Source organism: Aricia agestis, chromosome 16 (genome assembly GCF_905147365.1).
Source record: "Aricia agestis chromosome 16, ilAriAges1.1, whole genome shotgun sequence".
NCBI classification, from domain to species: Eukaryota; Metazoa; Arthropoda; class Insecta; order Lepidoptera; family Lycaenidae; genus Aricia; species Aricia agestis.
In genome coordinates, this window is record NC_056421.1 from 3624523 (window position 1) to 3651017 (window position 26495).

Genomic DNA, 26495 nt, shown 5'->3' on the forward strand with positions numbered 1-26495 from the left:
CTTCATAGTTGCTGGTCGTTCTTACCTTTATAGGGGTATAATATACAGGTAAACTTTCAGCTTTTATAAAATGAAGAAACACTGGCTGTCGCTGGCTCTGGAGTTATAATATTATGAGTTTTAAGCACCAGCTTAACAATTTACGCCTGTGAGTGTATTAATTACAGGAATAATGTTGCTCAAGTTTATTTTACAGCTTTAATAGTTAGTCATCTTACTACCAACCCATACTAATCTATGCTTTATTATACATCTCCAAGTCGGCAACAGCCTAGTATAAACTTTAGCCCACTAAAAAGATTCAACATAAACTCAACCCTCCAACGGTAAATATTAAAACGCACCAATTTAATTTAAAATGATGAAACGGCTGGAATAGTTTTATACGAGGGAAGTTTGGGCCCGGAGGAAATCCGCAACCACAGTCTTAGATAAAACTTTTAACCGCACTCGAGACATTAAAAAGTTACAATTCATAAACCAGAAGAACTTTTAAGCTCGGGATACAAAATAAATGCGGCGTTTTAAAGCACACACGTTGAAGCTTTGGAAAAATAAAAGCTTGCTACGCATTGAGTTTTTTGTAGATTCAATTTCGTACATTTCGTATTTTTATTTTAGTATTATACTCAAAACATTTGAGGAAGCAAAAAATTACACTCTCATTTGATTTAACGGTTTAGCTCTACAGTAGACAAAGCAATCTAGGATCAATCCATATCCTTCGATCGGGGATTCTTGGAAATGCTATTGTATTCTATTGTCGCGGTCACCGGTGTCCATATGGGCCTTGAAGGATTAATACTTGATATTATAAATGCGAAAGTGCTTCTGTTACCTTTTCACGCCCTAACTTTTTTGCTGAAATTTGGCATGGAAATACTTTGAGCCCCGGGAAAGAACACTTTTATTTCGTAAAAATGTACGGTTTTACGCAAAAAAAAAACGAAATTCGGCACAACAGAGTTGCGGGCGTCATCTAGTTATCAATAAAGAAAGAATCTAGGAAGAAAGATCGAGCAAAAGGTGCCCCATGTGAGTTACCACGTAGAGTTGAAGACACAAGTGGACAATATTTTTTTTTCTCCCCCTAACATGATCAGGGCTGTTTTTTATCTTTCATTTATATCTTTTTCTTTTCTTTTTTATGTAATTTTTCTTTTCGTGGCTCTTCGCATTGTCGCATCGCATTGTCTTTTGTTTCTTACAATATTCTTATTCTCTAAGTCTTTACTAACTATATTCTTTTGTTTTCTTATTTTTCAATCTTACATTTTACTTGTTAAGTGGACAATAGTAGACATGAGTGAAAGAAGCAGGTCAAAACCAGTCAAAAAAATTCCGTTTTTTGCTTAAGAGGATACACCAGGGGCGAGAGAAATTGAAAATAGGTATTTGAAAATGTATTACTGTCTCACCAATCTCAAGTCTCCCACCGCAGAGCGCGATAGAGACAATACGACAAAAGTTATAATAAAAGAACAGAAAATCTTCGATTCGTTGTCCGCTGATTCCTCCTCCAAAACTTAACCGATTTAAGTACTTTTTTCATTAAGAATTAAAGCAAGGCTTGAGCTGTGTTCCTATGTTTTATTTTTTTTGTATATTTTAGCCAGTTTTGTTTTCTGGGTGTTTGAACACAGAGGAAAATCTTGCCGTTTTTTTGGGTTTTTGGACGTTCTTATCTTTATTAATAATAAAAATATGAAAAAAAAGAAAACATAGGGACATGCTAATAGCGGCCATAGATATTCAGGAAAAAAATCATAACTCTACCGGCATTACCCAGGGAGGCAAAAGGGGACAGCGTTTGTATGGAAAAACGGCGGTGTGGATTCCTCTTAAATGTAGGGTTAAGGGGCGGGAAAATGATTTTAAATAAAAAAATGTTGGTTTCATGTATTGCCAGATGTATTAGCCAGAATATTATTATGAAGTAGTTGAGTTACAAGGTTTGTTTCAATTATAAAGTAAAAAATTAGTAATTGTCCTTATCTATACATCTATAGGAGGAAGTCCCTTAACGCCGGACGGCACCTAGCGTCGGACACTAGTAATATTTTGATAATTCAAAACGTGGTGGTTTGAAAGACGTGTGAGAGTGGTGCGGGGGATGGTTTCAACGCCGGACATCATAGGGCAGCAGGCCACTGGCCCGCGAGCGTAAGCTAGAGAGGGTTTTTGTTTGTGTTGGTGGGAAAACGATGCACCGCATAATATTCAGGTAACTAATAAGCTTTTGTTTTTTTATATACTATATAAAAAAAAATTATATATTTTTATATACTACTATGTTACGTTCCCTTTAAATACACAAAACATGACATCATATTCCATGTAATCTAAAAAAATATATCAACATTTTTAGTAGTATTTGTATGAATTGCATTAATTTTTGACGTTCTCGTCCCCTAGTATCGGACACGGGCATTTCCCCCACTACCGGACAGGAACATGCTCCTTCGATATTTTATTGATATTTTTAACCTAAAATAATTTTATTTTACAGAAAATACCTCAGGAAATTACTGTCGGAAACTAAAAAAAGAAAGGACAGTGAGACCCAAAGAACTTACAAGAAGCGATCGATAACGTGTTATCAAAAAGTGAGTTTAGAAGACTACGACGAAGATTGGATACAGTGGTCCAACTGTCATGGGTGGGCTCTCACGAAGAGTGTGCAGACATTCCTGAATGCGCAGGTTGCATTATCTGCGATAGGTGTTTGCGATAGGTGTTTGCGATTGTGTTTGATTCGCTGATTATGTCCGGCGCTACGGGTTTGACTTGATATGCGTCCGGTACTAGGTGCCACTTTCAGAAACTGATTTCTTATTCACCAAAGTTCAATTTAAGTTCCTAATTATGTTTAAGCAAGAATTGCTGTTTTGTTAGTTTCTATTGATTGTATACTCTGTTACTCTTAAGATCTCATGAATAAAAGTTTTTTTTTTATTTTCTATAGTGAACTATTTCCTAGAAACCTTTTAAATGTCCGCCACTGGGGGACTAAAATTGGAGTGTCTGTTTGTAATATTAAAATAACCGTTTTTTACTACATGCATATGAATATTTAGACGGTACTTACACCAAAATAACAATTTTTAGAATGTTTGTCTGTCTGTATGTCTGTCTGTTTGTTCCGGCTAATCTCCGAAATGGCTGGACCGATTTTGACGGGACTTTTATTGGCAGATAGCTGATGTAATATGGAGTAACTTAGGCTACTTTTTAACTGACTTCCAAAAAGCAGGAGGACATATTTTTACTTTTTTATTTTTTACCTATGTATTTTACATTTTGTTGACGCAGACGAAGTCGCGGGTAACAGCTAGTATGTTATAAAATGTTAGCTATCTGGTTCTTCCACTCACGTATTTAATTTTGGAGGAGTTGGTATCTTACCAATTTGGACAAAAAATGTTTTTTAAAAATTAAATAACAAAATATCGCATTACAAAAATTATTTTTCATCTCCAATATTCGAAAATGCAAAATCGTCGACAGCAAATACAAAGTTGCCAGACGTATGGCCGAACTTTACCGAAGTTGGCCGAAGTGAAAACAACTTCGAATAAATCGCAAATAAAAGAAACAAACTTTTAGCAATAAGAAATAATAAATGCGGGCACAGGCGCGAATATTATCATTTATCATAGGCCATAGCTATGCAAGCCGTAACAAAACAATAGTACATTACGCACCTAGGGCAGGAAAATAAGAAAGCCTCTTTCCTATTTACTGCCCATGGTGCGTATCATAAACCTTTATCAGTATATTTTAAGTCTATTATGGTGCTTATACTATTTTTCTCATCGACGGAGGCGGAAAACGGCAACATCGGTAAGCGCAGCGGGAAGAAAGTTGACGTTTTCCGCCCGGAGGTGAGAAAAGTGATAATACTTGATTTGCACTGTGCATAGATTTCTAAAGTTCGCTGTGAAAGTAGCAGCACTGTAAGAGTAAGTTTTTTCACCTTTGTATGGAAAAATTCATGCACCAAGTCACTTTCCCATAAAAATCACACAAAAACTTTACTCGTTCAGCGCTGCTACTTACACAGTGCACTATATAAAGGAACACATGCACACCCCACACTATTATTACTTAGTATTGTTACACTATATACACATCTATATAATATAATTATGAAACTTCAGTAAAACTAAATCCCGTATTTGAACCGACTTCCGAAAAAGAAGAGGTTATAACTTATGACATATTTTGCTGTGGCTTTTTTTTTCTATTTGTTGAAATGACTTTTATGTACAAACTACGGAACCCTAAAAAGGTCATTAACAAGGATGATGCAGCTGATTTTCTTTACAACCAACAAAATTAAATTTCCGCATTACTTAAAAAGTTATGAAAATAAGTTATTTTTAAAAGACATTTAAAAGGGTCCGTTTTGATTTAAACTTTCTAAATTTTGAACGGGGGTCAGATACAATATATTTTTTAATTTAATCATTTTCCCCTTGCAAATAGAAATGGAAGTCTCCCAAATATTAAGGGACCAAAATATTATTAGAAGGCATTAACGTCGTATAGACTTTATGATACCCTCATAAAGTCCCAGGATTTTAAACATTGGAGCCGTGGCAAATATAAATTCAAGCTTATCTGAAAACGAAATTGTTACGATTCATTAAATTGAGAGAGGTAAAGCGCAAATAAGACTGATGTGTGGGTTCCGTAACCTTTTCAGGCAAAATCATGTTGTGTTTAAATGTTTAAACCATAGGACACAATATTGTGCTGCTCAGATGTCAGGAGTTATGTAACTCATTATTAATTTGAAATTTGAAAATCGGCTACGGGGTACTTTTTATAAGGATAAGTGCATTTGTTGAATAAATAATAGTAAATTATTACAACTCGAGACTGACGGCGACCATTGATTGTGCGACGGGATAGCGATGGACGTCGCCATGATGACATACTTATTTAGTCACTTCAATAAAATAACATGGGTGAAAGGTGAAATACTTTATATGGCAAAGAAACGTTTGCCGGGACAGCTAGTAATGTTCTATAATTTTTACCTATTTTTAAACTTTTGTGTCTAAAAGAAAACCTTATCAGAAGGTATGTCAGCATTTAAAACATTTTAAACCCTCGTTTGTTACCACGGAACCCGAAAAATATGCATAAAAGCATTAAAAAAAACTCGGAAACAAAACGCCTCCGGCATTTTTATTCCATTTAATTTGTGCGTTCATTTTTCAATTCCATCTGATAGTGAAATTTAATTAATTTTGAATTATCATAGCGCTGCAGCCTGCAGGATTATAAGGAACAGGGGAATATGCCACTTTTTAAATTAGGTACAATATGAAATATTCGTAATTATCACATTGCATATACATATTAGTAATTTTTACAAGTTAAAAACGATTGATTTAAATAAGTTTTCACAACAAAATATATTATAATCAGATATTTTGTTTAGAGCATTATAATTATATAAGTATTTTTTCTGAAATCTAGTCTAAAGTTATATAACTTAGAACGACCTAATCATGTAGCCTAATATCTTAAATTGGTTAGTTTTATAATTTGAACTTAAGACAACAAAAGCGTAAATCTCCTACTTATCTTTAAGACATTGAGGATGCTTCCTATCTTTATAGAACCTCTCAGACCATTTTGACCAAATCTTGGACATTTGGAATGACCGAGGTGAACTTAGGTTTCCTTAGTATTTCCCGGTAATACCTAAAAGCTAGTGCTTACATAAGACCTGAAGTCAGCGTCACATTCATCACGACCATAAGGCGATAACCGCCCTCCCCAATGGCCGCACATCAAATACCGCAAACGCACTAGGGCTGACACAAGACATTTCAGATTGTTTCTTACGGTCGAGTCGCACTAAGAGACATTAAATATAATTAATCAACTTTAATTTAATGAGAAGTTTGAGAGAAAATGTTTGGAGCTTATGTCGAAGTCTTCACTGTGCTAAAATGAAGTAATAGTTTTTTTTTCGGGTCGGTAAGTCAAGTTAAACATCTTACTACCTATTTACAATACGTAGAAATATCTCAGTTTTTTTTTTATGAAATAAGGGGACAAACGAGCAAACGGGTCACTTGATGGTAAGCAACTTCCGTCGCCCATGGACACTCGCAGCATCAGAAGAGCTGCAGGTGCGTTGCCGGCCTTCTAAGGGGTAATAGGGGAGGGTAGGGAAGAGAATAGGGGTGGGTACGGAAGGGAATAGGGGAGGGTACGGAAGGAAATAGGGAAGGGTAGGGAAAGGAAAAGGGTAGGGGATTGGGCCTCCGGTAAACTCACTTACTCGGCGAAACACAGCGGAAGCGCTGCTTCACGCCGGTTTTCTGTGAGGACGTGGTATCTCTCCGGTCGAGCCGGCCCATTCGTGCCGAAGCATGGCTCTCCCACGTCAAAAATTTTTAAAGATTAACAACTTTTATCACTTATTTTATATTTAGCAACACCGAAAGAGTTACTTTTGGCTTTTATATTAGTACAATAATGAAAGAAGTCTTTCACCGCTGGACGTGGGAGAGCCATGCTTTGGCACGAATGGGCCGGCTCACAGCAAACCGGCGTGAAACAGCGCTTGCGCTGTGTTTCGCCGAGTGAGTGAGTTTACCGTAGGCCTAATCCCCTACCCTTTTCCCTTCCCTACCCTCTCCTATTTCCTTCCCTACCCTCCCCTATTCCCTTCCCTACCCTCCCCTATTACCCTATTCCCTCTTAAAAGGCCGGCAACGCACCTGCAGCTCTTCTGATGCTGCGAGTGTCCATGGGCGACGGAAGTTGCTTTCCATCTGGTGACCCGTTTGCTCGTTTGCCCCCTTATTTCATAAAAAAAATAAAAAACGCTGTTACTATCACAATAATTAACACATCCCAGGGTGAAATAACTTTGTTTTGAGACACCCTGTCTAAGTCTATACTATACAGTCTACACAAATGATCAAACCAAAAAACACCACAAAAACTCTATACAACCTTTTGCAACAAAACATTCCTTATTAACCGGCAATTTAAAAGGGAGCCATAAGGAGAAAATAACTTCCCATACAAATGGTTCTTGAGTTATACAAGTCAGTCCGAGCGAAAAATGTTACGGCCCCAGTCAAATGCCTTTTGTAGGCGGCCTTTAGGACGGGGATAAATTTTATACACCAGATAAACTACGAATTTGACAGATATTTTATAGGAAATAATATCAAACATTATGGTGTTGTTGAACTACAGATTCATATTGTACATAACATAAAGCATATATTATTTGAATATCTATACTTACTTAGATATAAAAAAGAATTCAAAATGTGTTTGTCTCGCTAAAATTTGGAAACGGCTAAACCGGTTTGGCACATTTTTATACGTGGGAGAGCCATGCTTCAGCACGAATGGGCCGGCTCGACCGGAGAAATACCACGTTCTCACAGAAAACCGGCGTGAAACAGCGCTTGCGCTGTGTTTCGCCGAGTGAGTGAGTTTACCGGAGGCCCAATCCCTTACCCTATTCCTTTCCCTACCTTTCCCTATTCCCTTCCTATCCCTACCCTCACCTATTACCCTATTCCCTCTTAAAAGGCCGGCAACGCACCTGCCGCTCTTCTGATGCTGCGAGTGTCCATGGGCGACGGAAGTTGCTTTCCATCAGGTGACCCGTTTGCTCGTTTGCCCCCTTATTTCATTAAAAAAAAAAAAAAAACATTTTAGTCATGAAATATTCGTCGAAGTCCAAGGAAGGTTTCCCCATCACAAATTTATCAATAAGAATTAATTATTGTAGTTTCTTTATATAACTATGATCTAACACTTAGTATCTAAACACACTAGGCCGAAAATACGCGTCCGAAGTTCGGCATGATTACGCCTGCAATGTATTTTAAATAACCGATAATTGCTGACATAATCATGCCAAACTTCAGCCGCGTATTTTCGGCCAAGTGTGTTTAGACACTTATAGTGCAATATAGAATTTTTATTTATTCAGTTTTAGTCTCTGTGGAAGGAATATAACACTTCTGAATATGAACAAGCCACGTGCCAAGGCGCTGAGGCACTTTTGTTTAAAACAACAACTTTTTTTCTAATAGAAAAGTCTCGAAACCAAAAGACTCTATATTATAGCATTTGAGTTTTGAGGCGAAAATTATGATTGGAAAATTAAATATATTTCTGCCAGCCCTGGTCTCGAAAACTTAGGTCATAAAGAAACAAAGACGAAGTCCAGGAGTATTTTTCATTAGAGCCCGGAAATTTCCACCATTTACTTTGTAAACAATTATAAGATATGTCCCTCGCCGCAAATTGTTCGAGTAGCTGACTTTATTGTATGGGGGAGTGCATTATAGCTCCGTATTTATATTATAAACATATAACGCAAGACAATTTTAACACGACTTATTTTTACCCAACTACGGCGAAATACGTGTTTTTGGGAGTCTAAGGATGTATGTTTGCTCCAATTAACCGAAGCATGTAAACTAAAACTGCTGCTCCGTTTTATAAGATTTTGTTCTTTACTATCTTCATTGTGGTTATTATTATAAAATGTATATTGTCAACAATTTTTACAAGGATTTATTGCTACTGAAATTAGCAAAAGCATACTTACATTTAAAGTTACTTGCACTGCATGTAATCTGAAAAAAAAAAACATTAGTTTGCATAAAAACCCCAAGTATTCCTCACATTAATTAATGCATTACACAGCATGCTTTACACGACAACCCTACCCCAATTTAACTCCCAACAAACTTGTGAAAAGTGCCCTAAAAGTCGAAACTCTGCCCCAAACTCGGGGACAGTCTCCAAGGGAGTGATAGCCGTATACTGGTAATTTTAACTAATGACACTTCGCACGGTTCCACTTAAAGCCGTGTACAATCTGCGTATTCTCTCGTGGTTATTGAGGGTTGAGATAAAATCTCTAAGTGGACAAACATGGGATGTTTTGATACTTTGGGTATAATATCGTATTGATATGGACATTCTTGAAATACATTAAAATTTACTGAAGGGGGGAATTAAACAAGATATTTAAGAGAAATTCAAACATTTTTGACTATCTCTCTTGTGTTGTTCGTTGCAGCGTAGTCGCTTAGACGAATTACATGCATATCAATTGTAATAAAACTCTAGATCACAGTAATTATAATATTATATTTTCGTAACATAACTATTAATTATTATTAAATTATCACCAATTTACAGTATTAGGAGTAATTAACAATTATAACAATAGGTCTAATAAAATGTGAGCACGTTAAATCAAAAGAGTATAATAATTAATTAATGACTTACCAATAGAACCTGCCGAGATCAACGTTGATACCAGAATAGGCCAAATAGGGCTGAAACCTTCTATTTTATACCCAGGTATTCCCGCCAACCCCCGCCAACTGCTATCAACGTCGAACTCTGAGGAAGTCAAATGCAACTTCCTTTAATACATTGTTTTATTTTAACAACACTAGAAAAATCCTAACATACTCTCAATAAATATTAAATAAATATGTATTTTTAATAAAATAACTTCCTAATTTTTACATACCCTTGATTACAATTTATAGAAATTGCAATACAAATTCCAATATTACTTCCTTCCAAATTAACAGTTTTACAAAAATCCAAAAACAACCTTAATAAATAAAGCATAATTATTCATCATTTTGTAATGACATTTCTTGATTTTAGCAGTCTTATTTTAATTTGTTATTGTTTACTTAACATTACATCCTTTTAGTTAATTCAAGTTAAAGAATATTGTTTTTAATTTTCAAATTAAAGCATACATTTCTAAAATAAAATTGACCTAACACTCGGCCATTCTGATGAGGTGTATGTCCTCATACACAAAATTGACCTAACACTCGGTTCATATTGCTAGTAATAATTAATTTTATCTTACAAAATATTATAACTGGTTAAATCTTATTCTTTTACGAGGTCTTCTCGATTACGCTGATCGTCCTTCAACCTCAATTACATACTTTACTTTTAAATCTCAATTTTTAAATCTCATACTCATTACAAGGTCTTCTCGATTACGCTGATCGTCCTTGAACCTCAATTACTATAATTTAAATCTCAATTACAAGGTCTTCTCGATTACGCTGATCGTCCTTGAACCTCAATTACTATAATTTAAATCTCAATTACAAGGTCTTCTCGATTACGCTGATCGTCCTTGAACCTCAATTACTATAATTTAAATCTCAATTACAAGGTCTTCTCGATTACGCTGATCGTCCTTGAACCTCAATTACTATAATTTAAATCTCAATTACAAGGTCTTCTCGATTACGCTGATCGTCCTTGAACCTCAATTACTATAATTTAAATCTCAATTACAAGGTCTTCTCGATTACGCTGATCGTCCTTGAACCTCAATTACTATAATTTAAATCTCAATTACAAGGTCTTCTCGATTACGCTGATCGTCCTTGAACCTCAATTACTATAATTTAAATCTCAATTACAAGGTCTTCTCGATTACGCTGATCGTCCTTGAACCTCAATTACTATAATTTAAATCTCAATTACAAGGTCTTCTCGATTACGCTGATCGTCCTTGAACCTCAATTACTATAATTTAAATCTCAATTACAAGGTCTTCTCGATTACGCTGATCGTCCTTGAACCTCAATTACTATAATTTAAATCTCAATTACAAGGTCTTCTCGATTACGCTGATCGTCCTTGAACCTCAATTACTATAATTTAAATCTCAATTACAAGGTCTTCTCGATTACGCTGATCGTCCTTGAACCTCAATTACTATAATTTAAATCTCAATTACAAGGTCTTCTCGATTACGCTGATCGTCCTTGAACCTCAATTACTATAATTTAAATCTCAATTACAAGGTCTTCTCGATTACGCTGATCGTCCTTGAACCTCAATTACTATAATTTAAATCTCAATTACAAGGTCTTCTCGATTACGCTGATCGTCCTTCGACCTCAATCACTATACTCTGAAAACTTATTCTTAAAAATGTTAAATCAAAAATATTACTAAAAATAATTAACTCAATTATCATCAATGCTGTTATTTTCATCAATGCTGTTATTTTCATCAGTACTATTAAAATCATCAACATCATTATGTACATCAAGGGCAGCAATATTAACCCAAGGTAACATGCGACTTGCGGATACGACTGTTTTACGTTTGTTTTTGCTATCAGTTAAGCCTGGAATTGCTGTTATCTCATACCGATCATTTCCTAGCACAGATACCACTCGAAATGGCCCTATATAAGGAGGCACCAGCTTTTTACTTTGACCGTCGTTCTTAAAAGAGGTTTTTGTTATTTTTACCAAGTCACCCTCATTGTAAATTCGTGCTGGGCGCTTATGTTTATCATAATACTGTTTTTGTTTGATCTGTTCACTATCTATTCTATCCTTAACTTCATGCCTTATATCGGTAACGGTAGTATTATCTCGAGTTTCAGATCGCACTTCATTAAGAATAGGTTCTATCTCACTGTTCATACGGGTTCCAAACATTATTTCTGCAGCAGTTCTACCAGTAGTTTTTTGAATACTATTATTAAGACCCCATTGAATTCTACCCACCTTCTCATCCCAACATTTTTCATCGCAATTTAAGTTTTGAGCTGTAAGAGCGTTAAGAACAGTCCTATTGTAGCGCTCTACCTGGCCATTCGATTGAGGGCTTGCCACAGCATTTAACACGTGTTTGATTTTCCTATCTGTACAAAACTCTTTGAATAATCGCGAAGTAAAACAGGTTCCCCTGTCACTTATTATGCGGTCAGGAGTTCTAAAAACATTAAAAATTTCATCCAAAATTGCAATAGCTGTTTTAGACTTGGTATTTCTCACTGGCTTAATAAAAGCAAATTTAGTAAAGGCGTCTATGATTAAAAATATATAAGAGTTTTGTTTTTTCGACTTCACAAAGGGGCCGAGATGGTCAATATGCAAGGTATGAAATGGATCTTCAATTTTAGTGATAGGGTGTAGTAATCCTTCAGAATTTGTAGATTGTTTTTTAGCATAAGCACATTGGAGACAGGCAGCCACATATTTTTTAATAAATTTTGTCATTTTGGGAAACCAATATGTCCCCTTTATTCGTTCCATTGTTTTATCTACTCCAAAATGACCAATATCATCATGGTTTAGCTTGCATATTTGCCATCTCGCTCCCTTTGGTACAGCCCATCTTAAATTATTCTTATCACCATCTATTATTTTGTAAATCCTATTATCTTTAATAATGTAATTATCACTTATGTGTTTCACTTGTTCTGCATCTATTTTAGAAGTTAATATATCCCTAACTCTTTGTAGCTCTGAATCACCGAGCTGTAAAGTTAATAGCCAATCCTCGTTATTTATTAACATGACAGTAGGGTATTGTTCTAGTTCATCCGGAATTACTAAATCCGTTGGGTTACGTGACAGGGCATCAACATGTGACATACGAGTACCAGGTCGATATTCTACAGTGCATTGATATTCCTGTAATAACAACCACCAACGCGCTATTCTTGGAATAAGATCTCGTTTAGAGAAAGTAGTTCGTAGAGCACTACAGTCGGTAATTATTTTGAATTCCTTACCAATCAAATAAACCCTAAACTTTCTAAGACAACAGATTAAAGCCAGGGTCTCTAACTCGTAAGAGTGAAAATTCTTTTCCTCAGGAGAGGTTTGGCGACTGTAAAAAGCTACTGGTTTAAATGTGTCATTTTCTTTAAGCCGTTGCATTAATATACCACCTACACCAATTTTGCTAGCATCAGTATGAAGTTGAGTTTCAGCTGATAGGTCATAAATAGCTAAAATGGGTCTAGTAATAAGTCTACGCTTGAGTTCGTTAAAGCAATTGTTTTGTTCATCAGTCCAGACAAAAGTGGCATCCTTTTTTAATAATTGACTCAAGGGATAAGATAACTGTGCGAAATTTTGAATAAACTTGCGGAAGTAACTAACCAATCCGAGAAACTGACGTATACCGTGTTGATTTGCAGGCTGAGGAAAATTTTGAACACTTTCTATTTTTTTATTACCGGGCCGCACTCCTTCAGAGCTAATTTCATACCCTAAATAATCGATTCGGTCACATAAAAATTCGCATTTTTCTAAATTAAGAGTCAATTTTGCGTTTTCTAGTAAATAAAGAACGTGTTTTAATTTATCCAAACAATCCTCAACATTGATGCCATAAATTAGAACGTCATCTATGTAGGCAGTAGCTTTAGTAAATCTAGAAGAGCCTAACACCTTATTCATCATTCGTTGGAAAACTGCTGGTGCATTGGCAAGGCCAAAAGGCATGCGGTTGAATTCATATTGCCCATCAGGTGTGACGAATGATGTAAGGTATTTAGAATTTTCTGATATTGGTATTTGGTAATATCCTGAAGCCAAATCAAGAGTAATAAAACAAGAATGTCCGGATAATCGCGCAATTTCATCTTCAATTATAGGCATCGGGTAACGTTCTTTAACGGTTATTGAATTAAGCATTCTATAATCTACACAAAGTCTTTGCTTCCCGTTTTTCTTTTTAACCAAAACAATAGGGCTTGCGTATTCTGACGTTGAGTCTCTAATAATACCGGCCTCTAACATTTCGTCAATCATTTCCCTAACCTTTTCACGTTCTGCATGGGACAGTCTATATGGTCTATACACTACTGGTGTTTTACTATTTAATTCTATATTCATTTCAGTTGCATTTGTGCATCCTAAATCCTGAAGAGACTTTGCAAAACAATGTTTGTACTCGTTTAAAATCTGCAAGAGTTTAAGTTTGTCCGACTCACATATAGAATCTCCTATGTGAAGATCGTGGATGTCTATATTTGTAATATTGTTGGCACAAAATTTGGAAGAAGAAGTAGAAGTAATACAGTTAATCATTTCAACTGGAAAAGCTCGAGCGATAACTGTATTCTGAACAATTTGACATGATGACGATTCTGGTGTAATAACAATGTGCAATTTATTATTGACACAACGGTACAAGCCACCATTAACAATATACTGCTGAACTGGTTTACCTATTATTTTATTATCCAGCAAAATATAACCATCGTAATCACCCTGAACCACAGCCTTAACAGATGAAATTCCAAAAAGTGTAACGGTTTTATTTGCAACTACTTTTATGAGTCTCGCTTCCGAGTCAAAAATATCCGGGAAAGGCATCTCATTTTTAGAACTAAGGAATTCCAGCTTATTACTACACTTTCTTACTAAAATGTGGGGCTGCTCTGTAAACGACTGACCTATTAATAATGGTGTGTCTAAAAGTTCATCTGAAACTACCTTACTGTCAACCTTAGCAGAAACGCCATCTACCACAAGATCTACCTTCACACTACCAAGGGCTAACACAATCTCATTTCCAAATCCTTTCATAGGGTAGGAAATGCAATCGTGTTTTAAGCCTAAACGAGTTAATAACGATTGTTTAATAACCGTAACTTCACTGCCAAAATCTATAAAAGCATTGACTTGTAAATTATTAATTTTTACATTCTTATAAAACTTTGCATTGGGAGAAGAAGATGAAATGCACATAGTTTTAGGAGTGGTATTGTTTTCTTTATTATTTGTAAGTTTGAGAACACACTTTTCAGAAGTATGACCTATTCTTGAACATCGCGAACACTTAATTAACGGTTTAGTGCAGCGAATGTAACTATGGCCCTGTTCTTTGCAATTAAAACAAGTAAGAGTTTGAACTTGATTGGTACCCGTACGTGTAAATGATTTTTCATTCCCTACTCTAGGCTTCATAATTGACCGGTCTAAGGGAACTGAGTTATCCTTATTACTCATCAAAAACTGTAGCAACTGATCGGGATGAGAACAACGCAATGCCAAAGCACTAGATTTCATAGTTCTATCACTTATTCCGTGAATAATACAGTCAACCGCACGTTTCCCTGTTATGTCACATTGATTTACAAGTGCTAATTTTTCATAAAAATAATTTTGGATTGATTCGTTAAACCTACTCTTACGTCTAAGCATTTCTTCCAAGGATTGGCCATAGTTATATTCATGTGGGAATGCGCTAGTTAATTTGACTTGCCATTCGTCCCAAGTAAATAATATAGTACTAAGGCTTTCGTACCAACGCTTGGCCAATCCTTGTAATTTTTGCATAGCGAAATGGATAGTAGTCTTTTCATCCCAGCCATAGACAGCAGCGCATTCGTTGACCTTTTTTAGCCATATATCTATTCTTTGATTGTTAGATGACGGATCAAATTCTGGTAAAATATTTTTGTAATCATTGCTTCTATTGTTATTAGCTGGTGTCTGTGGCTGCGAGGTAATCGATTGAATTAGCTTCAAAACATCGTCTGTGGACATACGAGAGCTCACTGACCTTCTGTTCAACTCGTTTACGTCTCGTTCCCGGCGCTCTTGACCGCTGCGATGCGTGGATTCGTGGTCGACGCGCTCCCGGCTGCTGGGGCGCGAGTGCTCGTGGTTGTCATACTCGCGGCGTGTTCTGCTTCTGCAGCGAGAGGACTCGCGGCGCGGCCTGTTGCTGCGTCGTGATGACTCGCGGCTGTCACGCTCACGGCGTGGCCTGCTGCTGCGTCGCGAGGACTCGCGGCTGTCACGCTCACGGCGCGGCCTGCTGCTGCGTCGCGAGGACTCGCGGCTGTCACGCTCACGGCGTGGCCTGCTGCTGCGTCGCGAGGACTCGCGGCTGTCACGCTCACGGCGTGGCCTGCTGCTGCGTCGCGAGGACTCGCGGCTGTCACGCTCACGGCGCGGTGTTTGCAGTCTGCGTGGCCGTTTCTTGTCCTGACTACAGCTGCGACTTCTGTGTCTGTCGAGTCGGGACCTCCTCCCTTGTCGTGGCATACGCTGATGACCACGACGTCGGGGATGGTCGCTATCAACACTTGAAGTTGATTGGCTTCTCCTGTGGTCTTCATCGTGTCGTCTCTTTCGCGATTCGTGTTCCATTGCGTCTCAAACACACAAAAAGTGTAATGCTTTATTATATGATATCACTAAAAGAAAAATACGGTTGAAGTTTTCAAATTTTGTAGGCGTGTACGTGTCACTTCTGATATGTAATAAAACTCTAGATCACAGTAATTATAATATTATATTTTCGTAACATAACTATTAATTATTATTAAATTATCACCAATTTACAGTATTAGGAGTAATTAACAATTATAACAATAGGTCTAATAAAATGTGAGCACGTTAAATCAAAAGAGTATAATAATTAATTAATGACTTACCAATAGAACCTGCCGAGATCAACGTTGATACCAGAATAGGCCAAATAGGGCTGAAACCTTCTATTTTATACCCAGGTATTCCCGCCAACCCCCGCCAACTGCTATCAACGTCGAACTCTGAGGAAGTCAAATGCAACTTCCTTTAATACATTGTTTTATTTTAACAACACTAGAAAAATCCTAACATACTCTCAATAAATATTAAATAAATATGTATTTTTAATAAAATAACTTCCTAATTTTTACATACCCTTGATTACAATTTATAGAAATTGCAATACAAATTCCAATATTACTTCCTTCCAAATTAACAGTTTTACAAAAATCCAAAAACAACCTTAATAAATAAAGCATAATTATTCATCATTTTGTAATGACATTTCTTGATTTTAGCAGTCTTATTTTAATTTGTTATTGTTTACTTAACATTACATCCTTTTAGTTAATTCAAGTTAAAGAATATTGTTTTTAATTTTCCAATTAAAGCATACATTTCTAAAATAAAATTGACCTAACACAATATTATTATTTTATAATACACCTAACCATATTGATAAATTGCATCATCGGTTGTTTTAATGACGGACGGGAGATAAAGCGTCAGTTACCCTGAATGACGCGTTTCGCTTGCAGTCTTCTATCACAATAGACATAATAGGCATGATGACTATTTTTTTTCTTATCGGTAATTGAAGGACACTTAAAAAATAGAAACATCGTTGAAAGAATGACTCTGATAGCTTAAAAATTCACCAAGATATGACAATTCAAATATCCCATAAAAAGGACCTGCCCGAAACGCTCCATACAAAGTGCTACGAAAGACTGACGTCAGTCTTTCGTAGTTTGTATGCATCGGGAGACAACTTTGTTCGACAGGTATATTAAATATTGCGTTTATGAAAGTGGTTTCATAACAAAAGTTGCTTTTAATTGCATAAGTTATCGAATTGTATACAAATATTAAGAAATTTAATTGAAAAAAAAATCGACTTGAATATCCAACTTTAAAGGCGCATAACAAAAAAAATACAAATGCTATCAAGCTGAAATTTAGGGAACGCTTATTTTTTACCGTGATTTCTTTATTTTATTAACAAAATTCGCTAATCTTTGACCTTGTCATCATCCCTATTCTGTCTACTCTCTGTTTCTATTGTGTTACCGCTTATCGCACATTAACGCTACGTAGATGTACCAACGAAGAAATTGATTCAGAAACAGTTGGCGTTCCTACGTCATTTGGTCGCGTTATGGCAATTTAATATAAGTCGTGACGTGGTTTAACAAAACGCGATCAAATTACGTAGGTCTACCATCTGCTTACCGAATCAACTTCTCTGATAGTAGGTTCTGTTAAGACAATGTGTTATGCGTTACATTGTCGTCTCTAGGTTTCTGTAATACAGTTTTGTCTTCTTTGTCTTCTCCAAATTCTATAGCTGCCAGAGGTCTTTATAAACTTTTTAAATATTGTGTAAGTCGGCGTTAGCATGTCTTGTTTTTGTATCTTTATTTTTTTCTTTTTTCTTTTCTCTTTGTGTTGATTTTGTATTGTTTGAACTGTAATAATTTATGTATCATGGGGGTGATATTTTCCGTTGGGAAAAAACCCCTGCTTAAAACAATAAATAAAAAAAAAAAAAAAGTCTCAACGCAACCGAGTAAGATGGATTCATTCTAATACGATCTCTGAGTTCTAAGCATTGTCCCATGGACGATAAATAAATGTATACAAATCCTCGTAAAGATGTCCATAATCGACGTCTACTTTGCAAGACAACCGCAAATCATGATGGCAAACATTTCACCATGGCCCAACGTTAAAACTCAAGAGGGCAAAGCAAACAGCAAACGTTCACGCATTTTTCAATCTGTCCTAACAAGGTTCCTTATCCGAAGGCTCATTCGAACGGATTCATTATAGTTATTGACCCCGCCCTAACCCTTCGATAGAGGAGGTGAAAAATTTACGGAAAACCATAAGTTCCCAATGAGAACATTTAAATTGTATACGAGTCGGGCACGAATGAATGTTTATAAGGAAGGTAGCAAAATACCGATTGCTCAATCCCCGGATTATGGATTTGCGGAAAATATGTGATTGGGTATTATGGGGGAAAGAGGTCGGTAATGCAGTATTGTGAGGGTTGCCCTAGCTAACCGATCTACCCGAGCTACCCGATCTACCCGGGCTACCCGACTTTAGTGTAAGACCTTGAAACGACAATTCGCAGCTTTGGAACATTTTAAATTCGCCACAAAAGGGTAAGTTTTGTATCTGTTGAAATGTCTATAGCATCGTTACTTCTGAAAGGGTATTTTCTTTTTCGGGGTTCAAAATTAGAAGTTATTTTTTGTAGAGACAGTTTGTAGGTTGGTGACAGTTTTATAAATAGATCCAAAATCATGTCAAGATTAAGCTAAGATAATAAGATAAGATAAGAGTATTTTTAACCCTCAACTATAACAATGGCAAGTTGTAATAATAATAATATTTATGGACGCTTCACGCCATGTCAGTCTGGCCCCGTGGTAAGTACCTGAAGGACTTGTGTTACAAGTACCAGACAACGGAAATATATTTATTACTTTTATACTATACATATATTTAAGATTTTTATTATATGATACACATATTTAATACACATCCATGACCCAGGGACTTTGAAAACTTTTTTGTTCAGTCGGCGGGATTCGAACCCGCGACCCCCGGCTTGAGCTACCAACAGCCCACCAACTGAGCCACAGAGGTCGTCGAACAATCGTCGTGTAATATGTAGCTGTGTAACTAGCAAAGAGCTGCACCATTCAAATGTTTAAGGAGTTCGGGAGTGCCTTTACATTACCTTTTTTAACTTTTTTTCACATTGTGTAGTTGGCACCAAAACATAATTTCCTTTTTCGCGAAACGCGCTCGACATTTTCCGCGCAAATTGTCCCTACATCAACGTCGGGCGGATGTGACGTCATCGCCAGGACTCCAGGGGGGGCGGGGAGGTCACTAATGCTTTTGACACACTCATCGGGGGTTAATGGCCTTTTATATTAAGTGTCATACTGGCGCTGACGAAGTATTCCCCTCTTCATCTAAAAGCTATTTAGCTAGTCGACTGGAAGGTGGCGGGAAGTTAATAGGTAGACGGACCCATATTGTTTGGTCAGGTTATCTGTCGGCTACACAACCCGACCAAATTATGTAGGTGTCCTGTCTCAAATCAATTTATATGATAGTACCCACAAAGGATTTATATGATAGTACGTTCTGTAATACTTGAAAAGTATCCTACTAGTCCTACTAATATTATAAAGGCGAAAGTTTGTTTGGATGTATGGATGTGTGGATGTGTGGATGTTTGTTACTCTTTCACGCAGAAACTACTGAACGGATTTTAATGAAACTTTACAATAATATAGCTTATACATCAGAATAACACATAGGCTACAATATTAACCGACTCTTTCAAAATGGGGGAGGTGTTATGTTCGTTTTCTTATATTCAACGATTACTCCGCCATTTGTTAACCGTTTTTCAAAAATTTTCTTTTGGTATATAGGGAAGAATCCCAATTTGGTATTATATTCACAAAAGTGGTGATCTGATGAAGGATCCATAAGTAATCGAGGGAACTCCTCAGAACTAATAGGGAAACATGTGGTGACTTCGGTTTCGTGAGAAGTATTCTAAGCATATGCTACCAACAAGTAAGATTTTGCACCGAGATATACCTGGTATACCGTGGTTCGGAAGGTGCTGAGAGAACTCCTGATTCTTTATAGATATAAGTTTGGGAGTTTCGGCGTTGTTTTAAGAACAGAAAGCATATGCTCCTATGCAAATTACATTCATCATCATCATCATCATCATCATCATTACCATATTATACCATTTCATAGTCTTTTAGATCGAGACTCGAGTTTGTCAAGCGATAATAAAAAAAAATCGACCTAATATTAAAAACCTGAAGAGTATGTTTGCTTGAACGCATCAATCTCAGGAACTACAGGTCCGATTTAAAAACTTATCTCAGTGTTAGATAATAATAATAATAGCTCCCACACCGGTTTCGGTGACGGTGGCCGGTTTCATTGAAACCAGGCCAGCTACGCAGGAGTAATTTTTATAGTGACCAAGTGTGTGCGCAGTACACAAGAGCACTCTCTATTCCTTTACTCTCATAACCCAGTGGGACGGACGACCGACACGACTGGCGGGAGATCAGGCGCAGGACCGACTTTTTACATGCCCATCCGACGCATGGATCATCTTACTTGTCAGACAATCAGGTGATCAGCCTGCATTGTCCTAACCAAACTTGGAAATAACATGTTTCCAACGCGGGAATCGAACCCACGACCTCCGAGTCAAGAGCCGCGCTCTATACCACTAGACCACGGAGTGTTAGATAGATCATTTATCGAATAAGACTATAGGCTATATTATATTATCACGCTAAGACTTATACGACCGAAGAAACTCAGGAAAATGTGGGAAAAACGGGGGAAATATTTTTTATGAGAAAATGTACGGTTTCTGTAAAATTCCGAATTTACGCGGGCGAAGCCGCGCGGGACATCTAGTTAAATATATTTCCGTTCCACGGGGCCAGACTGACGTCGTGTGAAGCGTCCATAGATATTATATTATTATTATACTCTTACCTACACTCTCACCAAACCGTTTGTAGTTTTCATTACAACAGGTTTTTATTTTCTGTCTTTATAATCTGGCTAAAGGCCTGTTTCGCCAGTCGCAGTTCGCCTTCCTGATAAGTTCCGTATAGGCTATCCACAACTAATAGTGACAGATGGAGTATATAGTATATGTCAGATAAGTTGTGGATAGCCTATCCGGAACTGATCAGGAAGTGGTGAAACAGCCTATAATCTATGATATTTAACACACTTTATCTATAAAGTGATAAACCGCCAATTCTAACGAGTCAACTAGGTGGTGACCACGTGGTGACCAATAACAAAACCATGGGTAGGTACTAGATTTAGTACAAAAGAAAATCTACTATACTAGATTTAGTACAATAGCACAAAAAGAAATACAAAACATATTTTCGCTCACCGAAGCCTCAATAAGCCTACATTCAAACGCATATCCAGCTTATACACGTATTTCCAAGAAACGTTGCAGTTCACAAATCCACTGCCTTAGGCGCTTCCAGGATTTACGATACTGGAACCAAAAAATAATGACGTCTAGACCGGACGAGCGCTGCACTGTCCGAGACACTTATGGACCTAAAATGATGTTAGGTTCCATTTTATAACCATATTTGGGCAGCCCGCGGTTGAATAACATTATAGACTAACTTTGTATGAGTTTATAATAGAAATAATAAAGACAACCAGGCTTTTTATAGTAATTCACTGTGCAAATTTGAGGGGGTTGTATGAAGCTAATAAAAATATAATCTAACAGTGCAACACTTCATTAAAAAACTGTAACAGAAGTCTAAAAACACCCATTTATGACCTAATATCGACAGCAAAATGCATCGCGGTGTAATATTTAAAATCCTAAAAAAATCCTAGCTGTAAATCTGAAAAAGCAAACGTAACTAGCTAAGTAAATCTACAAAGTAAATATACAATTTTCCTAGAAAATATGAAATAAACCAACGAAGTGGGAAAGTAAATTCTCATAAGTGGAGTCTGAAAGAATCTTGATTAAACCCATTCATACAGATGGGCGGCATTAGCGCGAATTGCAAATGGCGTCGTATCTGTAGTTGAAATATAACGAGCGTGTTTTATTGCTCCAACCTCGCTGATTAAAATATACGGCGGAAAACTAGACCCCAATTTTACTATTTTAATGCAACATTAATGCAGTTTCATTGCTTTTTAAAATTTCGCAGAATAAACCATTCAGGCCCTTCCCAGCTTGGGGCATAACACAATCATCAGTTAAGCAAAGACATCCTGGGGGTATATAGTAGAGAAGACCTGCAGTTTGCCATCAGCCGCTATGACAGAGAGTGTCCTGGATCTGTCTACCACTGCAAACGACCCTTTACGACCAAACTTTCACCAAAATTAGGAAACACTCGGCTTCCACGAACCTTCGTTTCTTGTTTGATCAAGTCTCTTCTCAAACTACAAAATTGTACTCTCATTATATTTCAAACCAACGACATAGACATATTTTTAAGTAAACGCCATTGACAGGAAACTTGATTTAAATAAGAAGGGAAGCTGCATTAATGTTGCATTAAGCAGAATCGAGGTACTGTATATTTTAACGTTCGCACCTTTATTTTTCAACTTCAACTGAAAAGATCCACTAAGCGATGGGGTTTGAAAAGGTCCAACTTTTACGCCTTCACATTTATAACACGTAGAGGGGATTACCAACATAGCAACCTGCTAAACTAGAGGACCAATATGTTACCATCCTTAAATAAACAAAGTCCCTCTTACTACTAACTTTATAATAAAAACATTAAGCAATCTTTTGTCCTTTTTTTGATACTTTTAGATAAGTCTTTTCACAGTAATTACCATAACGTCTCGTCTGTATAAATTGTGATCATTTAGGGTGGGTTGCACCAGAGGCGTGGTTAAAGTTAAAGTTATGGTCAAAGTTATGGTTATAGTTAAGGCTAACTTTAACTTTAACCTTAACTTTGACCACAGAATTTGACAGATGACAGCTGGTCCAACAAGGCTTTAAATGAATGTGGACGGGGGCGCTGCTGGTAAAGGAGAACTGTCAAAAATGGCGTTTTTGTATGATTTGACATTTTGCATTGTAGTTATAGTTAAAGTTACAGTTATAGTTAAAGTAAGTTGGTGCAGCCCACCCTTAATTATATTAAATGAAAAAAATAATTTAATCTTATAAGCATGGCGAACAGCTTAAAAAAATTAACCTACCTAATGCAAGTAGCTGTTGGTAAAGGTTGGTAAACACCTGGACCTTTACGGCCGTTCCCAATATTTGATCTATCTCTGGTTTTGCCCTACTAGAGATAGGAATAGCTCACAATTGACATAAAAATGTCTAATGTGAGCTATTCCTATCTTTAGTAGGGCAAAACCAGAGATAGATCAAATATTGGGAACGGCCGTTAGACAAAGTAGTCGAGATAGTGTCTTAAGATGACATAGCCCCAATTTCACCAACGTCTGTTAGTGCTAACAGCTTGTTAAAATGTCATGTCTTCTCTTTCATTCATACGAAAAACGAGAGAGGTAAAATTATATTAATTCGATGGTTAACTTTAACAGTCGTTGGTGAAATTGAGGCTTAATCTAGGTAAATTTTGCTATGATTGGTTTGATATGACAAAATCAATGCTGACGAAGGACACTTCAATAAGTTTCAATTACTTCTCACTTCTCACGTCTCACCGAGGGTGCTATTACATAATCATCAGAATCTATCATTCGATCTTTTGTTGTATGGGAGCCCCCCCAACAACAACAGAAATACACAATCTGAGAAAATTTCAGAAGTGTAGCTACAGCGGTTCTTGAGAAATAGCCTGGAGATAGACAGACAGACGGACACAAGGACAAACGGACATAGGGACAGACGGACAGTCATCGAAGTCTCAGTAATTTTTTTTTACCTTTGGGTAAGGAGCCCTAAAAATTATATCCAAGTTTTATGAGGACACTGCGGGTTGATCATCTGATTGTCTGACAAGAAAGATATCCATGCGTAGGATGATGGGATCTCTTGCCAGTTGTGCCATTCATCCGTTATGCTAAGTACTCACTTGCGGTTTTGTTCGATAGTTTTACTCCAAATCAAGTAATAATTACTGTGTGGACCGCAAAACTCACAGCTCGAAGGCTCGCATCGAGCCGGCTCGATGGAATTAAATATATCGATTTAGATTTTAGAATAAAACTATCCAGCAATGGTGAATGTGTGGACGAAATCCCGAGCCGCGGGTTTTGCTCGACGTTATAGCTCGATCGAGCAAAACCGTATGTGAGTACTTAGCATTACACTTGGTTACAAGAGTAATATAAAGAAAGAGAGTAACTTTTGAGTAATGCGCACCCACTCTAAGGACTTATTTCTGCGTAGTTGACCTGATAAAAAAAACTGACCATCGTCCCAAAAACCGGTGTGAGGAGGATAAAATCTATCGTACCCTCTAAAAATAATAATTGTTAATTTGCATGACTTGGGGGCTGTTTCACCACTTCCTGATAAGTACCGGATAGGCTATCCACGACTTACATGACAGATAGAGTATGGAGTATCTGTCAGATAAGTTGAGGATAGCCCATCCGGCACTTATCAGTAAGTAGTGAAAAAGGCTACAAGAAGTTCATACGAGACTAAGACCTTTTTTCTTTTTTTTATTGTTGGGGAAATGCAATTACGCATCCCCGGCGGTCTGGGGATGGCCACCGGGGTATGTGGGACTCCCCAGGGCGGCGAGGGCCGCGCCCGGGCATACCCACTAAAACCCCAACGAGTGTTCCTACTTTCCGCTTTAGGCAGAGCCACGGGATACGCGGGATACACAACCGCGACCCTGCCAGCATGAGACTAAGCCCTAAGGGCCTGTTTCACCACTTCCTAATTAGTGTCAGATAGTCTATCCACCACTTATCTTGACAGATAGAGTATGGAGAAAGTCATAAACATTGAAAATAGTTATCAATCGCTATTGCTATTCACGTAATAGCATCCCGGCCAGGAGCTAAACACGTGCCGGGTAATATTTAAATGCGGTCGTGTATTTTTATAAGGTGGAGGCGCCACATGATTGAAAAGATTCCAAGATGGAGTTATAGATGCCGTAACCGGGTTGAACCGGGGTTATCTATTTGACCTGCACGGTGCTGGAATACAAACGACCGGGAGTGTGAAAACTGATTACAGCGGTTTGCGCATCCGTAGAACATCGGAAAAAGTTTGGCAGAAAAACAGTTCTTTGTGGTCCTCAAAAGCCTTAAAGATTTGAATAGTTTCGTATACTTAAAGAAATTAGTTAAGTTAATAAAGAAAGTAGCTGTGTTATGCTAAGTACTCACATACGGTTTTGCCCGAGCAAAACCACGTGGACCGCAAAACTCACAGCTCGAAGGCTCGCATCGAGCCAGTTTGAAGGCTCGAATCCGAATCCGAAAAAGAGCCGGCTTGACATTTTTTTTGACACTTGTTTTTATTATTCCTAGCTAATTTCCTTCGAACAGGAGTAAAACTATCGAGCAATGCTGAATGTGGGGACGAAAGCCCGAGCCGTGGTTTTTACTCTACGTGATTGCTCGATCGAGCAAAACCGTATGTGAGTAGGTACTTCCACTTACAGTTGTTTTATCGCCTAATTCAGAAAAGTGTAGCGCGCCTATGACTAAATACCTAATGAAATATCTACCCATGTCAGACCGACGAATAGAATTTAAAAAGACCTAAGAAAATGAAAAACGCCTAACGAATTTGAGCTTTAACTATAACTCGTATCATTATAGTTATTATGTGCGCGATTGAAAAATACAAATAGATTTTAACGTTGTTAGTGGCGGCCGAAAAGGAAGATCTTCCGACCGAGCGAGATAGCATGCTCGGTCAGGCCGGAGCCCACTGACGTCATTTCAGACGTTGTATATAACTTGCCGTTCTTCGAAACTTCGATAACGCGATGCAGGATTGTCAGGCGAATTGTGGGTACCGCCACAAGGTAATGAACTAGCTCTTTCATACGCTTTACAGATATATCCAGACTATGTCTATGAGCACGCATCATTGACGAAGCTAGACTTAACAGCCTATTTTTCCACCAAACTCTTAAACTCAAGACTAACCAACATTTTTAAAGCTCCAAACAATAACACAAATGGAACTGAAACGGTGGAATTTTCTGTAAGATTTGTGGAGCGTTATCGCCGAGGCCTTATCACTGGCCTCACTTTAATTTAACGCTCACGTGACGTTACATAAAACCCCGGACCAAACCTTCCCCTAACGAAGAGATATAAAATTGTGTTCCGAAATTGGGGCAGTGAGTTACGTAAATAATATTTTTTATGGATGGACTTAGCATTTGAGAAGTAAAATTTACTTTTCTTTATTCTTTGGTTTAATTTGTTGAATGCTTAATTTATTATGATATCAAGTACCAAGACTCCAATTTCTAAATTTAACTACTGGACTGATTTTGGTAAAATTTACAGACACAAAGTAGAAAATGAGGAAAGGGTCAATTTCTTAACTACAGAAAATGTTCAGTTCCTAAGATATTTAATTTGACGTAT

At 37.2% G+C, this 26495-nt stretch overlaps 1 protein-coding gene across 4 annotated transcripts in view; it reads right to left on the reverse strand.

The window, feature by feature from the left end:
- The window catches only part of LOC121735071 (uncharacterized protein CG43867), a 377036-nt gene that overhangs the window by 318089 nt on the left and 32452 nt on the right, over positions 1–26495 (reverse strand). For all 4 annotated transcript variants that reach the window (XM_042125747.1, XM_042125746.1, XM_042125748.1 and 1 more), the window contains exon 2: positions 8609–8636. The gene's annotated coding sequence lies outside the window, so the exon portion shown is untranslated. The remainder of the gene's footprint in view (positions 1–8608; positions 8637–26495) is intronic.